At 42.9% G+C, this 16312-nt stretch overlaps 1 long non-coding RNA gene across 1 annotated transcript; it reads left to right on the plus strand.

Annotated features, from left to right (window-relative positions):
- Nucleotides 1-1216: 1216 nt before the first annotated feature.
- LOC139559157 (uncharacterized) lies at nucleotides 1217-2261 on the plus strand. The gene is made up of 5 exons (XR_011671701.1): nucleotides 1217-1303; nucleotides 1431-1484; nucleotides 1621-1689; nucleotides 1788-1841; nucleotides 2198-2261. It is a non-coding gene; the product is annotated as an uncharacterized lncRNA (long non-coding RNA).
- The last annotated feature ends 14051 nt before the right edge of the window (nucleotides 2262-16312 follow it).

Here is a 16312-nt window from a genome sequence, read left to right on the forward strand (position 1 = left end):
TGAACACATTAACATTCCTTCTGGATGAACACATTAACATTCATTCAACACATTAACATTCCTTCTGGACCAACACATTAACATTCCTTCTGGATCAACACATTAACATTCCTTCTGGATCGACACATTAACATTCCTTCTGGATGAACACATTAACATTCCTTCTGAATGAACACATTAACATTCCTTCTGGACCAACACATTAACATTCCTTCTGGACCAACACATTAACATTCCTTCTGGATCGACACATTAACATTCCTTCTGGATGAACACATTAACATTCCTTCTGGATCGACACATTAACATTCCTTCTGGATGAACACATTAACATTCCTTCTGGATGAACACATTAACATTCATTCAACACATTAACATTCCTTCTGGACTAACACATTAACATTCCTTCTGGACCAACACATTAACATTCCTTCTGGATCGACACATTAACATTCCTTCTGGATGAACACATTAACATTCCTTCTGGATGAACACATTAACATTCATTCAACACATTAACATTCCTTCTGGACTAACACATTAACATTCCTTCTGGACCAACGCATTAACATTCCTTCTGGATCGACACATTAACATTCCTTCTGGATGAACACATTAACATTCCTTCTGGATTGACACATTAACATTCCTTCTGGATGAACACATTAACATTCCTTTTGGATCGACACATTAACATTCCTTCTGGATCAACATGCTACCATTCCTGAAGAGTATGTGTGAAGGAAGTCTGATATACTACACACACACACACACACACACACACACACACACACACACACACACACACACACACACACACACACACACACACACACACACACACACACACACACACACTCATACACACACACACACACACACACACACACACACACACACACACACACAAACACACACACACACGTGAGGAAAACAATATCCAGACCTGTTCATGAAGGTGCTGCCATTGTTCTACTGTTGATAAATCATCTGTTTATCTCTGAGCTCAACTCACCACCCATCTCTTTAAACCTTCCATTGTGTCCTCTCTCTTTTTCTCTCTCTCTGTCTCTCTCTCTGTTTCTCCCTCTCTCTGTTTCTCCCTCTCTTTTTCTCTCTCTCTGTCTCTCTTTCTTTTTCTCTCTCTTTTTCTCCCTCTCTCTGTTTCTTTGTCTCTCTTTCTCTCTCTCCCTCCCGCTTTCTCTCTCTGTATCTCTCTGTCTCTGTCTCTCTCTCTGTCTCTCTCTCTGTCTCTCTCTCTCTCTAGGGGGAAGAAGGACCCAGGGGCCTACCAGGGGTGGCAGTAAGTCTTATTATTCTAATAAAAAAGAATGATTAAATGCATATGAAATATTATTGCCTCTAGTAGATCAAAGGGTCTCTATGGTGTCTTTATATCATGTAATCTGCATCATGCTGCTCCTCTACAGGGTCCTCAGGGAATTAGAGGACTTACGGGACCTGTTGGGCCTGCTGGGGACATGGTACACCCACCCACACACACAGACACACACATACACATTTACGTGCATAAATGCATAAACACCCACACACACAAACACACTCACATACACATCGACACCAAGTTCTCATTCTAATGGGTGTGTTTCCTTTTCACAGGGTCCTAAAGGAGAGGAGGGGCCTCCAGGGCCACAAGGGCCCATGGGTGTAGGTGTTACAGGACCCCCGGTAAGAGATCTCTGTGTGTGTGTGTGTGTGTGTGTGTGTGTGTATTATTAACTCTAGTCAAAGACAGTGAGTGATTCCTTACTCCATTCCCAACCCAGGGGAAAGACGGCAGAGTCGGTTCTAATGGAATCCCAGGAGCTGATGGAAGAGATGTGAGTGGCGTCACATTGAAAACGCAACCCAGTCCCATAGTATTGGAATTGTATAGTCAGTATGAATTCCTTGCATTTCCTACTTGGTGCATTAGTGTGTGTATGTTATTGTATGTAAGCTAAGATCACTCATTTCTACAGACACAGAGTCAGTGTTTTAAAGTCTCAATTAAGGTCAGAGATGATTATATTTTCAGAAGTTGTCCTTGAGGTGGGCGTGACTAATAGCTAATGAAGTCCACTTCAATCCATAACAAAGCCACAGTGTTTCTTGTCGCTCCTCTCTGCTCTCAACTCTATCATCTGCAATGACAAGGCCAGACTAACCTTGTGTCTGTGTGTGTTCTGTCTTGCAGGGAACTGATGGGGTCAAGGGAGTCAAGGTAAGCCTAGCATTTGTGGAGAGGAAGAGGTTTTAAGGGGTTTAGAGGCAGGGGGAACAGATGTTAATGGGTTTAGAGACGGTGGAACATATGAGGTGTTAATGGGTTAAGACATAGTGGGGGAACATATGAGGTGTTAATGGGTTTAGAGACAGTGGGGGAACATATGAGGTGTTAATGGGTTTAGAGACAGTGGGGGAACATATGAGGTGTTAATGGGTTTAGAGACAGTGGGGGAACATATGAGGTGTTAATGGGTTTAGAGACAGTGGGGGAACATATGAGGTGTTAATGGGTTTAGAGACAGTGGGGGAACATATGAGGTGTTAATGGGTTTAGAGACAGTGGGGGAACATATGAGGTGTTAATGGGTTTAGAGACAGTGGGGGAACATATGAGGTGTTAATGGGTTTAGAGACAGTGGGGGAACATATGAGGTGTTAATGGGTTTAGAGACAGTGGGGGAACATATGAGGTGTTAATGGGTTTAGAGACAGTGGGGGAACATATGAGGTGTTAATGGGTTTAGAGACAGTGGGGGAACATATGAGGTGTTAATGGGTTTAGAGACAGTGGGGGAACATATGAGGTGTTAATGGGTTTAGAGACAGTGGGGGAACATTTGAGGTGTTAATGGGTTTAGAGACAGTGGGGGAACATATGAGGTGTTAATGGGTTTAGAGACAGTGGGGGAACATATGAGGTGTTAATGGGTTTAGAGACGGTGGAACATATGAGGTGTTAATGGGTTTAGAGACAGTGGGGGAACATATGAGGTGTTAATGGGTTTAGAGACAGTGGGGGAACATTTGAGGTGTTAATGGGTTTAGAGACAGTGGGGGAACATATGAGGTGTTAATGGGTTTAGAGACAGTGGGGGAACATATGAGGTGTTAATGGGTTTAGAGACAGTGGGGGAACATATGAGGTGTTAATGGGTTTAGAGACAGTGGGGGAACATATGAGGTGTTAATGGGTTTAGAGACAGTGGGGGAACATATGAGGTTTTAATGGGTTTAGAGACAGTGGGGGAACATATGAGGTGTTAATGGGTTTAGAGACAGTGGGGGAACATATGAGGTGTTAATGGGTTTAGAGACAGTGGGGGAACATATGAGGTGTTAATGGGTTTAGAGACAGTGGGGGAACATATGAGGTTTTAATGGGTTTAGAGACAGTGGGGGAACATATGAGGTGTTAATGGGTTTAGAGACAGTGGGGGAACATATGAGGTGTTAATGGGTTTAGAGACAGTGGGGGAACATTTGAGGTGTTAATGGGTTTAGAGACAGTGGGGGAACATATGAGGTGTTAATGGGTTTAGAGACAGTGGGGGAACATATGAGGTGTTAATGGGTTTAGAGACAGTGGGGGAACATATGAGGTGTTAATGGGTTTAGAGACAGTGGGGGAACATATGAGGTGTTAATGGGTTTAGAGACAGTGGGGGAACATATGAGGTGTTAATGGGTTTAGAGACAGTGGGGGAACATATGAGGTTTTAATGGGTTTAGAGACAGTGGGGGAACATATGAGGTGTTAATGGGTTTAGAGACAGTGGGGGAACATATGAGGTGTTAATGGGTTTAGAGACAGTGGGGGAACATATGAGGTGTTAATGGGTTTAGAGACAGTGGGGGAACATATGAGGTGTTAATGGGTTTAGAGACAGTGGGGGAACATATGAGGTGTTAATGGGTTTAGAGACAGTGGGGGAACATATGAGGTTTTAATGGGTTTAGAGACAGTGGGGGAACATATGAGGTGTTAATGGGTTTAGAGACAGTGGGGGAACATATGAGGTGTTAATGGGTTTAGAGACAGTGGGGGAACATATGAGGTGTTAATGGGTTTAGAGACAGTGGGGGAACATATGAGGTTTTAATGGGTTTAGAGACAGTGGGGGAACATATGAGGTGTTAATGGGTTTAGAGACAGTGGGGGAACATATGAGGTTTTAATGGGTTTAGAGACAGTGGGGGAACATATGAGGTGTTAATGGGTTTAGAGACAGTGGGGGAACATATGAGGTGTTAATGGGTTTAGAGACAGTGGGGGAACATATGAGGTGTTAAGGGGTTTAGAGACAGTGGGGGAACATATGAGGTGTTAATGGGTTTAGAGACAGTGGGGGAACATATGAGGTTTTAATGGGTTTAGAGACAGTGGGGGAACATATGAGGTGTTAATGGGTTTAGAGACAGTGGGGGAACATATGAGGTGTTAATGGGTTTAGAGACAGTGGGGGAACATTTGAGGTGTTAATGGGTTTAGAGACAGTGGGGGAACATATGAGGTGTTAATGGGTTTAGAGACAGTGGGGGAACATATGAGGTGTTAATGGGTTTAGAGACAGTGGGGGAACATATGAGGTGTTAATGGGTTTAGAGACAGTGGGGGAACATATGAGGTGTTAATGGGTTTAGAGACAGTGGGGGAACATATGAGGTGTTAATGGGTTTAGAGACAGTGGGGGAACATATGAGGTTTTAATGGGTTTAGAGACAGTGGGGGAACATATGAGGTGTTAATGGGTTTAGAGACAGTGGGGGAACATATGAGGTGTTAATGGGTTTAGAGACAGTGGGGGAACATATGAGGTGTTAATGGGTTTAGAGACAGTGGGGGAACATATGAGGTTTTAATGGGTTTAGAGACAGTGGGGGAACATATGAGGTGTTAATGGGTTTAGAGACAGTGGGGGAACATATGAGGTGTTAATGGGTTTAGAGACAGTGGGGGAACATTTGAGGTGTTAATGGGTTTAGAGACAGTGGGGGAACATATGAGGTGTTAATGGGTTTAGAGACAGTGGGGGAACATATGAGGTGTTAATGGGTTTAGAGACAGTGGGGGAACATATGAGGTGTTAATGGGTTTAGAGACAGTGGGGGAACATTTGAGGTGTTAATGGGTTTAGAGACAGTGGGGGAACATATGAGGTGTTAATGGGTTTAGAGACAGTGGGGGAACATATGAGGTGTTAATGGGTTTAGAGACAGTGGGGGAACATATGAGGTGTTAATGGGTTTAGAGACAGTGGGGGAACATTTGAGGTGTTAATGGGTTTAGAGACAGTGGGGGAACATATGAGGTGTTAATGGGTTTAGAGACAGTGGGGGAACATATGAGGTGTTAATGGGTTTAGAGACAGTGGGGGAACATATGAGGTTTTAATGGGTTTAGAGACAGTGGGGGAACATATGAGGTGTTAATGGGTTTAGAGACAGTGGGGGAACATATGAGGTGTTAATGGGTTTAGAGACAGTGGGGGAACATTTGAGGTGTTAATGGGTTTAGAGACAGTGGGGGAACATATGAGGTGTTAATGGGTTTAGAGACAGTGGGGGAACATATGAGGTGTTAATGGGTTTAGAGACAGTGGGGGAACATATGAGGTGTTAATGGGTTTAGAGACAGTGGGGGAACATATGAGGTGTTAATGGGTTTAGAGACAGTGGGGGAACATATGAGGTGTTAATGGGTTTAGAGACAGTGGGGGAACATATGAGGTGTTAATGGGTTTAGAGACAGTGGGGGAACATATGAGGTGTTAATGGGTTTAGAGACAGTGGGGGAACATATGAGGTGTTAATGGGTTTAGAGACAGTGGGGGAACATATGAGGTGTTAATGGGTTTAGAGACAGTGGGGGAACATATGAGGTTTTAATGGGTTTAGAGACAGTGGGGGAACATATGAGGTGTTAATGGGTTTAGAGACAGTGGGGGAACATATGAGGTTTTAAGGGGTTTAGAGGCAGGGGGGACGGATGAAGATGTATGTTGGGTCAGAGTCCTGTTGGAAAACAAATGATAGTCCCACTAAGCGCAAAGTAGATGGGATGGCGTATCACTGCAGAATGCTGTGGTAGCCATGCTGGTTAAGTGTGCCTTGAATTATAAAAAAATCACTGACAGTGTCACCAGCAAAGCACCCCCACACTATCACACCTCCTCCTCCACGCTTCACGATGGGAACCACACATGCAGAGATCATCCGTTCACCTACTCTGAGTCTCACAAATACACGGCGGTTGGAACCAAAAATCTCAAATTTGTACTCATCAGACCAAAGGACATATTTCCACTGGTCTAATGTCCATTGCTCGTGTTTCTTGGCCCAAGCAAGTTTCTTCTTCTTATTGGTATCTGTGCTGCCATCCTGTTAGAAGGTAACAGATTATTTTATTACAATAGTTAAAATGGATTTTCATTGTGTTCCATGATGTTATTTGCCCCCTAGTGGAGCTTTCTGGTACTTAGAGTGTACACAAACAGGAAGTAGAGAATTCGTTCTGCACGCTTAGAAGCAGCTAAAAACAACGCTACGGTGCAGGTCTTTCAGTGTAGTTATTTCTTGTCACGCTTCAGCCTTGGAAAATATTTGTTTGTAAGTTCGATTCAAGCATTTAGCTAATGATGATAATCTTGTTATTGATAGAGTTTCTTACATATCAATGTTGGTTGGTTGCATTTACTCACAAATTGCAATGCCTTTCATGTATGATGTTAGCTGTATTACTTTGCTCGTGCGTCATGCAAACGAATTGTAAAATATACAATACTGTATTTTTGTTACTGTTTCTAGTGTAATATGCCTTGTTATTCTACATAGATGGTTGTACATTATTAGAGTAATGAAAGGAGTTAGTCAATTACCATATGAGAAAGCAATTAGCTATATGGTTTGGCATCATGCCAGATGCATGGTACCGTAGCACGTGCTTTGTATTCATGCAACTTCAAATGTATAATGTACAGCTACAGTATGTTGGTGTGAATTGAATACTAAAGTATATTCTTTTCTGTGTTTTGCAGTTTTACAACATAAACGTTTACAATATATTCGTTCAAGAAAAGTTACGCCTTGGGAGTTTTATTGAAGACTTAGTTGTTAGCTATCTGTCTAGTTTTGCATGGGAACGCAACTCAAGGGCAGAATAGTAAAAAAACATCATCACGGCGGGCTCAAGCTCAAGAATAACCACACACGGTGGTTTGTTTCTACATTCATCAGCCAACAAAGCCTCTGTTCCTATGGAAGACCAGCAGTCTACGGTACAACAACCAGAGCCAAGAGTTCGACAGAGAGAGATGGAGGAGCCTCTTCAGCACATTGGGACCAAGTCTCAATCTACAAGATCAAGGTCATCAAAACAGTCAAGCAGATCCTCAACGGCGAGTTCTGCAGCCATCAAAGCACGCGCCAAGGCAGACGCAGCGCGTGCACAAGTCTCCTATGCTGAGAAGGAAGCTTCTGTGATGAAACAAAAGGCAGAAATAGAGGCCAGCTTGTTGAAGCAAAAAGCTGACCTCGAGGCAAGTTTATATGTTCTCCAATTTGAGAGAACAGCTGCTGCTGCGTTGGCTGAAGCTGCAGCCTTTGAAGAAGCTGTAGAATCAGAACGCAGAGAACTTCACAAAGAACTAGACACAGGGACACAGCCCTTAAGTCCAGTCCAGCGTACCTGTGAGTATGTGCAACAACATGCTAGGCCCTACTTTGCTGAACTTCCATTTGAAGTGGAGAAACAAGAGCTTAGTGTTGACCCAGCTACATACTATAATCCAGAAAGTAGCAAACAACAGAACATGAGCAGAGACTCTCCGTTCAAAAGAAATGAACAGCAGCATGGTGTAAATGGAAAACAAGCCCACTTCCAGTCACACACACAAAGCGTCCCTGAGTCACAAGTGGCACCAGACCTCATCAAGTACCTCCTACGCCGTGAGATGGTGAGTTCCGGACTCCTGAAGTTTGATGATCGCCCTGAAAATTATTGGGCATGGAAAGCATCCTTTCTCAATGCGACCAGAGACTTGAATTTATCAGCCAGGGAAGAGTTAGATCTAATTACCAAGTGGCTAGGGGCAGAGTCGTCTGAGCAAGCAAACAGAATTAGATCTGTCCATATTTTCAACGCAACAGCAGGGCTTAACATGGTCTGGCAACGACTAGAAGAGTGCTATGGTACACCTGAAGTGATCGAGAATGCACTGTTGAAGAAAATTGATGATTTTCCAAAACTGGCTAACAAAGACAATCACAAACTAAGAGAACTAGGTGACATTCTTCTCGAACTGGAGTGTGCTAAAGTAGAAGGGTACCTTCCAGGCCTCGCTTATCTGGACACATCTCGGGGGGTAAACCCTATAGTAGAGAAACTTCCATTCAGTTTACAAGAAAAATGGATTGCACAGGGATCCAAATACAAGGAGGACTATCGGGTAGCATTCCCACCATTCTCGTTCTTCTCGAGATTCATCAGATACCAGGCGAAAACTAGAAACGACCCCAGTTTCACCCTCTACACCTCAACTAACCAGGTGTCTATGAAAAGTGAGAAACCTGCCAGGTACAGCAGCAAGACACCTGTGACTGTATACAAAACCGATGTGTCATCTGAGCCCTCAGACCACCAAACCAAACCCAGTAAGACAAAGATTGAAAACCCTGACCATCACTGCCCGATACATAACAAACCTCATCCTCTTAAAAAGTGTCGTGGGTTTAGGTACAAAACTCTAGATGAGCGCAAATCATATCTCAAAGAGAATGGAATTTGTTTCCGATGTTGTGGGTCAACTCAGCACAGAGCTAAAGACTGTAAGGTGTCAATCAAGTGCTCTGAGTGCGACAGCGACAGACATCTTGCTGCTCTGCATCCAGGTCCAGCCCCTTCAAATACAGACACTGCTACAGCAGAGAAAGAGCATGGCGGGGAGCAAGGTGACGATGCTCTTCTATCTGTCACCTCAAAGTGTACGGAGATCTGTGGTGAGGCAGTTAATCCAAGATCATGTTCAAAAATATGCCTAGTTAACCTTTACCGAACCTCAACCCCGTATCCGGGATCACCCCCCACCCCCCACACACTGATTAGCATAGATAGCATAGCTTCAGAAGTAGATAGTAGCATCTAAATATCATTAAATCACAAGTCCAAGACACCAGATGAAAGATACAGATCTTGTGAATAAAGCCACCATTTCAGATTTTTAAAATGTTTTACAGGGAAGACAAAATATGTAAATCTATTAGCTAAACACGTTAGCAAAATACACCACTATTCTAACTCCATCAGTTTCTTACTCCTTCAGGTGCTATCACCAATTCGGCTCAACTAAGATATTGATATCCACTAACCAAGAAAAAACCTCTTCAGATGACAGTCTGATAACATATTCATGGTATAGGATAGTTTTTGTTAGAAAAAAGTGCATATTTCAGGTAGAAATCACAGTTTACAATTGCACCGACCATCGCAAATCGACTAGAATTACTAGATAGAGCAACGTGTATGACCAATTTACTCATCATAAAACATTTCATAAGAATAGACAAAGCATAGCAATGGAAAGACCCAGATCTTGTGATTCCAGACAATATTTCAGATTTTCTAAGCGTTTTACAGCGAAAACACAATAAATCGATAAGTTAGCATACTACATGTGAAAACGTTACCAGAGCATCGATTCCAGCCAAAGAGCGCTATAACGTAATCACCGCCAAAAGATATTAATTTTTTCACTAACCTTCTCAGAATTCTTCCGATGACACTCCTGTAACATCATTTTACAACATACATATACAGTTTGTTCGAAAAGGTGCATATTTAGCCATACAAAACCGTGGTTACACAATGAAAATACTAGGAAATCAAGCCTCAATATGTCTGACGTCATCTATCAGAGTGATCTAGTTTAATTAAAAGCTAATCATATACTTGACTAAAAAATACAGGGTTGACAGGAATCGAAAGACAAATTAGTTCTTAATGCAACCGCTGATTTACATTTTTAAAATTATCCTTACTTTTCAATACAGGGTTGGCCAAGTGAAGCTATACAAAACAAAATGGCGATGTATGCGTTTAAAATATTTCGACAGAAACACGGTTTATCATATTAAATATTGCTTACTTTGAGCTGATCTTCCATCATATTCTTGGGCAATGTATCCTTTCTATGTTATAAACGTCTTTTGGTCGATAGATGTCCTCTGTCCTTCGAAATGTCCACTAACAACGACCGAGACCGCGAAACGTTCCCAAAGCTAGAAAGTGCACGACAAAGAAATTCCTCAGAATCGCACTAAACGGATATAAATTGCTATAAAACGGTTTAAATTAACTACCTTATGATGTTTCTAAGTCCTATATCGAATTAAATTACAGACGGATACATTTCAAGTTGATAACCGAGCCTGTGAAAATGGCGTCCGGAGGTCCCATCCTGCGTAAGGGCTTGCGTCGAAAGGGGGGCTACTCTCACTCCTTGGTGTTTTATAACCTCTGAGAGCTACCTAGAAGGCCCATTCCACTTCTCATTGGTTACTGACATCCAGGGGAAGGCGGGTGCAGTTCGTGTCGTGCCATAGGATAGACAGAGACCTTAAAAACTGATCTGAAACCAGAGCTTCGCTCTCAGACCTTTCACTGTCTGTCATGGATTTCGCTGTAGAAATTTTTCTGGGTCACCCACAGACATAATTTCAACGTTGTATGAAACTAGAAGGTGTTTTCTATCCAATATAATTAATAATATGCATATTGTACGAGCAAGAATTGAGTACTAGGCAGTTTAATTTGGAGACGACAAAATGCTAATTCGGAACAGCACCCCCTGTAGTCGCAAGAAGTTAAAGCTTATCCGGCTGGGAAAAGAGAGAAAGCTGTCAAAATGTATGTAGTGCTTGATGAACAGAGTAACAAATCTCTGGCCAAGACAGAGTTTTTCAATCTCTTCAACATCAACGACAACTCTGCTCCATACACCATGAAGACCTGTTCTGGGGTAACAGAGACTTCAGGCAGGAGAGCCGTCAACTTCATGGTGGAGTCTATAGACGGACACATGGAGCTATCTCTCCCTACTCTGATAGAGTGTGATATGATGCCAGACGATAGGACGGAGATTCCCTCCCCCGACATTGCGTATCATCATCCCCATCTGCAACCAGTTATGGACAAAATTCCAGCTGTGGACCCAGACGCTCCCATCCTCCTGCTCTTAGGACGAGACATCTTAAGGGTACACAAGGTACGAGAGCAAATCAATGGGCCCCACGACACTCCTTATGCACAGCGACTCGACCTCGGGTGGGTCATCGTGGGTGAGGTCTGTCTGGGAACGGCTCACCGACCAGCCAATGTTAACGTGTTCAGGACAAACATACTTCAGAATGGTCGCACATCCTATCTGAGCCCTTGCCCTGACATCATCCAGGTAAAAGAGAACTACAACAGTGTAGCTCAGAAACACATCTCTCCCTCTACAATGCACTCGAGAGATCCAAACACAACTGTGAACACAGACAACCTGGGATGTTCCGTGTTCGACAAAACACAAGACGATGATAAACCAGCACCATCAGTGGAGGACAAAGCCTTTTTGGACATTATGGACAAACAGGTTTTCCAGGATGATGGAAACAACTGGGTGGCTCCACTACCTTTTCGCCCCACTCGACGTCGCCTTCCTAATAACAGGGAGCAGGCCATAAACCGTCTCACATCACTTCGCAGGACTTTAGACAAAAAGCCTGACATGAAGCGTCATTTTATTGACTTCATGCAAAAGATGCTGGATAACGACCAAGCCGAACCTTCACCGCCACTAGAGGGAGACAAAGAATGTTGGTATCTACCCATATTTGGTGTTTACCATCCACAAAAGCCTGAACAAATAAGAGTAGTATTTGACTCCAGTGCTAAGTGTCAAGGCGTGTCACTTAACGATGTTCTGCTCAGTGGTCCAGACTTAAACAACACACTCTTGGGTGTCCTAATGCGCTTCCGCAAGGATTGCATTGCACTAACAGCAGATGTGCAACAAATGTTTTACTGTTTTGGTGTACGTGAGGATCACAGAGATTACTTAAGGTTTCTCTGGTATGAAGACAACAATCCAGATAGAAACATAACTGAGTACAGGATGAAAGTCCATGTATTTGGGAACAGCCCTTCACCAGCCGTAGCCATCTACTGCATGAGACGAGCAGCGCTACAGGGTGAGAAGGAACATGGATCAGAACCCAAGCAATATGTAGTGAGGAACTTCTACGTCGATGATGGGCTGACATCAGTAGCTACAACAGAAGAAGCTATCAACATTCTAAGAAAAACACAAGCAATGTTGGCGGAGTCCAACATGAAACTACACAAGATTGCATCCAATAGCAAAACAGTTATGGAAGCCTTCCCTATGGAGGACCGTGCAAAAGACTTAAAAGATCTGGACCTAGGAGTGGATCCTCTCCCCTTTCAACGGAGTCTGGGACTTTCCTGGAACCTGGAAACAGACAGCTTCTCATTCCAGGTGTCCCACAATGAGAAGCCTTTTACGCGGAGAGGCATCCTGTCCACAGTGAATAGTCTTTATGACCCCCTTGGGTTCGTGGCTCCAATAACAATGCAAGGTAAAGCCTTAATCAGAGAACTCTCTTCTGATCAGAGTGAGTGGGATGCCCCTCTTCCCCCAGAAAAAGAAGAGAAATGGAAAATGTGGAAGGATTCTTTGATGGAGTTGGAACATATGTATATTCAGCGGACCTACATCCCAGTCTCCTTGTCTACCACTCAAAGAAGAGAGCTACACATCTTCTCGGATGCCTCTACAGTAGCCATAGGAGCGGTAGCCTACCTGAGAGTTATTGACTCGGGAAGGTCAATGCCATGTTGGATTTGTCATGGGGAAATCAAAATTGGCCCCTCGTCCGGCCCACACTATCCCACGCCTAGAACTGTGTGCGGCTTTGCTAGCTGTTGAGATGTATGAACTGATCAGAGACGAAATTGACATTGATGTAAATGTGGCCAAGTTCTACACAGACAGTAAGATAGTTCTCGGTTACATCCACAATGTCACCAAAAGATTCTATGTGTATGTTGCCAATAGGGTAACTCGCATCAGGAAGTCTACCCATCCAGATCAGTGGTGTTATGTAAACACTGACAGCAATCCAGCAGACCATGCAACCAGGCCTATATTTGCTGCGCTCTTAAAGTACACCAGTTGGTTCTCAGGTCCACCTTTCCTGACCCAAACAAACTCAAGTGAGCCTGAGAACATAAATTTTGACCTTGTAGAGCCTCACGCAGACGCAGAGATTCGACCAGACGTCACTGTCTTCGCCTCTAAGGTTTCTGGAGCTCAACTCGGCTCTCATCGCTTTGAGAGGTTCTCAAGCTGGAAAGCTCTCAATCGAGCCACAGCACGACTCATTCATGTTGCCAGATCCTTCCATGAAGGTGCGGACAACACCAGCTGCAGAGGCTGGCATGACTGTAATAAACCATGCGGTACAAGTGAGTTGTCACAAGCCAAAACAGCAATCATTCACTGTGTGCAACATGAAGCCTTCAGAGAAGAATTCAAATGCCTTGAAAAAGGAAAAGAGTTCCCAAAACAAAGTACACTCAAAAAACCTTTCCCAGTACTGACAAAAAGGTTAGGAAAGTAGAACTAAACATTGTCAAGCAAGGAGCTGCTAAGGTGTTTCTGAGACCAATCTCAGAGATTGTTGTTCTTCTTTCTGAAGCATCCTAGAGACAAAAGATAATAATAGAAAGGACATTATTTGTTTCTTGATATGTTTTATTTCATAGTGGCACAATTTCATTATACCAGGCGGGGAGTGTGCTGCCATCCTGTTAGAAGGTAACAGATTATTTTATTACAATAGTTAAAATGGATTTTCATTGTGTTCCATGATGTTATTTGCCCCCTAGTGGAGCTTTCTGGTACTTAGAGTGTACACAAACAGGAAGTAGAGAATTCGTTCTGCACGCTTAGAAGCAGCTAAAAACAACGCTACGGTGCAGGTCTTTCAGTGTAGTTATTTCTTGTCACGCTTCAGCCTTGGAAAATATTTGTTTGTAAGTTCGATTCAAGCATTTAGCTAATGATGATAATCTTGTTATTGATAGAGTTTCTTACATATCAATGTTGGTTGGTTGCATTTACTCACAAATTGCAATGCCTTTCATGTATGATGTTAGCTGTATTACTTTGCTCGTGCGTCATGCAAACGAATTGTAAAATATACAATACTGTATTTTTGTTACTGTTTCTAGTGTAATATGCCTTGTTATTCTACATAGATGGTTGTACATTATTAGAGTAATGAAAGGAGTTAGTCAATTACCATATGAGAAAGCAATTAGCTATATGGTTTGGCATCATGCCAGATGCATGGTACCGTAGCACGTGCTTTGTATTCATGCAACTTCAAATGTATAATGTACAGCTACAGTATGTTGGTGTGAATTGAATACTAAAGTATATTCTTTTCTGTGTTTTGCAGTTTTACAACATAAACGTTTACAATATATTCGTTCAAGAAAAGTTACGCCTTGGGAGTTTTATTGAAGACTTAGTTGTTAGCTATCTGTCTAGTTTTGCATGGGAACGCAACTCAAGGGCAGAATAGTATCCTTTAGTGGTGGTTTCTTTGCAGCAATTCTACCATGAAGGCCTGATTGACGCAATCTCCCCTGAACAGTTGATGTTGAGATGTGTCTGATAATTGAACTCTGTGAAGCATTTATTTGGGCTGCAATTTCTGAGGCTGGTAACTCTAATGAACTTATCCTCTGCAGCAGAGGTGACTCTGGGTAACTCCTTTGCTGTGGCTGTCCTCATGAGAGCCAGTTTCATCATAGCGCTTGGTGGTTTTTGGGACTGCACTTGAAGAAAAGTTCTATGGTCTTCACATTTTCCGTATTGACTGACCTTCATGTCTTAAAGTAATGATGGACAGTCATTTCTCGTTGTTTATTTGAGCTGTTCTTGCCATAATATGGACTTGGTCTTTTACCAAATAGGGCTATCTTCTGTATACCAGCCCTATCTTGTCAAAAAACAACTGATTGGCTCAAACGCATTAAGAAGGAAAGAAATTCCACAAATGAACTTTTTACAAGGCACACCTATTAATTGAAATTCCAGATGACTACCTCATTAACCTGGTTGAGAGAATGCCAAGAGAGTGTAAAGCTGTCATCAAGGCAAAGGGTGGCTACTTAGAAGAATTTCAAATGTAAATATAATTACATTTGTTTAACACTCTTTTGGTTACTACATGATTCCATATGTGTTATTTCATAGTGTTGATGTCTTCACTATTATTCCACAATTTGGAAAATACAAAAAAATAAAGAAAACCCCTTGAATGAGTAGGTGTGTCCAAACTTTCGACTGGTACTGTACATACAGGCAAAATAACATATTTAAAAACAACAGATAGCAATGGCTATTTACAAGCAAAGTAGGCTGGTTAAGTGCAATTTCATAGAAATGTCAGAATTAGGCTGAATGGCGCATTCTAGAAAGAAGCAAAGAAGTGAATGTACATGTTAAAGTGCAAAGTGCAATTAGTCCAACATGTTATTTAGGTGCAGTAGGCCTATTTCAGGAGCAGTGGTTTGGTTGTCTTGCACTTTCCTTTTCTCTTTCTCTTTCTTCCTCCCATGGCTTCCTTTTCCCTTCTCTTCCACTGTCAGCTTCTTTCCTGATATCCTCTCTCTGGTCGGTTCTCTCTCTACATCTTGTTTTGCTCCCTCTCCATGTCATTCTTTCACTTCAAATCTCCAATCCACTTCCTCCCCCACCCCTCCCTCTTTCTCTCTCTCTCTCCTCTCTCTTTCTCTTCCCTCTCACCACCCTCTCTCTCTCTCTGGTATTCTCGTGCAGTGGGTTTGATGGTAGCACTAACTAATATGCCTAGTCCTGTTCTGAAGGCTCCTTTACTTCCCTTGTCTATTTGGATCCCAGACACGTGTCACCTCCTATGCTACTCTGCCTGTGCCCTGAGTGTGTGTGTGAGTGTGTTCCCCCCCGCCTCGAAACCCCTTAACACCTCATATGTTCCCCCCTGTCTCTAAACCCATGAACACATCTTCATCCGTTCCCCCCTGCCTCTAAACCCCTTAACACCTCATATGTTCCCCCCTGTCTCTAAACCCCTTAACACCTCATATGTTCCCCCCTGTCTCTAAACCGCTTAACACCTCAAATGTTCCCCCCTGCCTCTAAACCCCTTAACACCTCATATGTTCCCCCTGTCTCTAAACCCATGAACACCT

The sequence above is a fragment of the Salvelinus alpinus genome, chromosome 29 (assembly GCF_045679555.1).
Source record: "Salvelinus alpinus chromosome 29, SLU_Salpinus.1, whole genome shotgun sequence".
In the NCBI taxonomy this organism is placed as follows: Eukaryota; Metazoa; Chordata; class Actinopteri; order Salmoniformes; family Salmonidae; genus Salvelinus; species Salvelinus alpinus.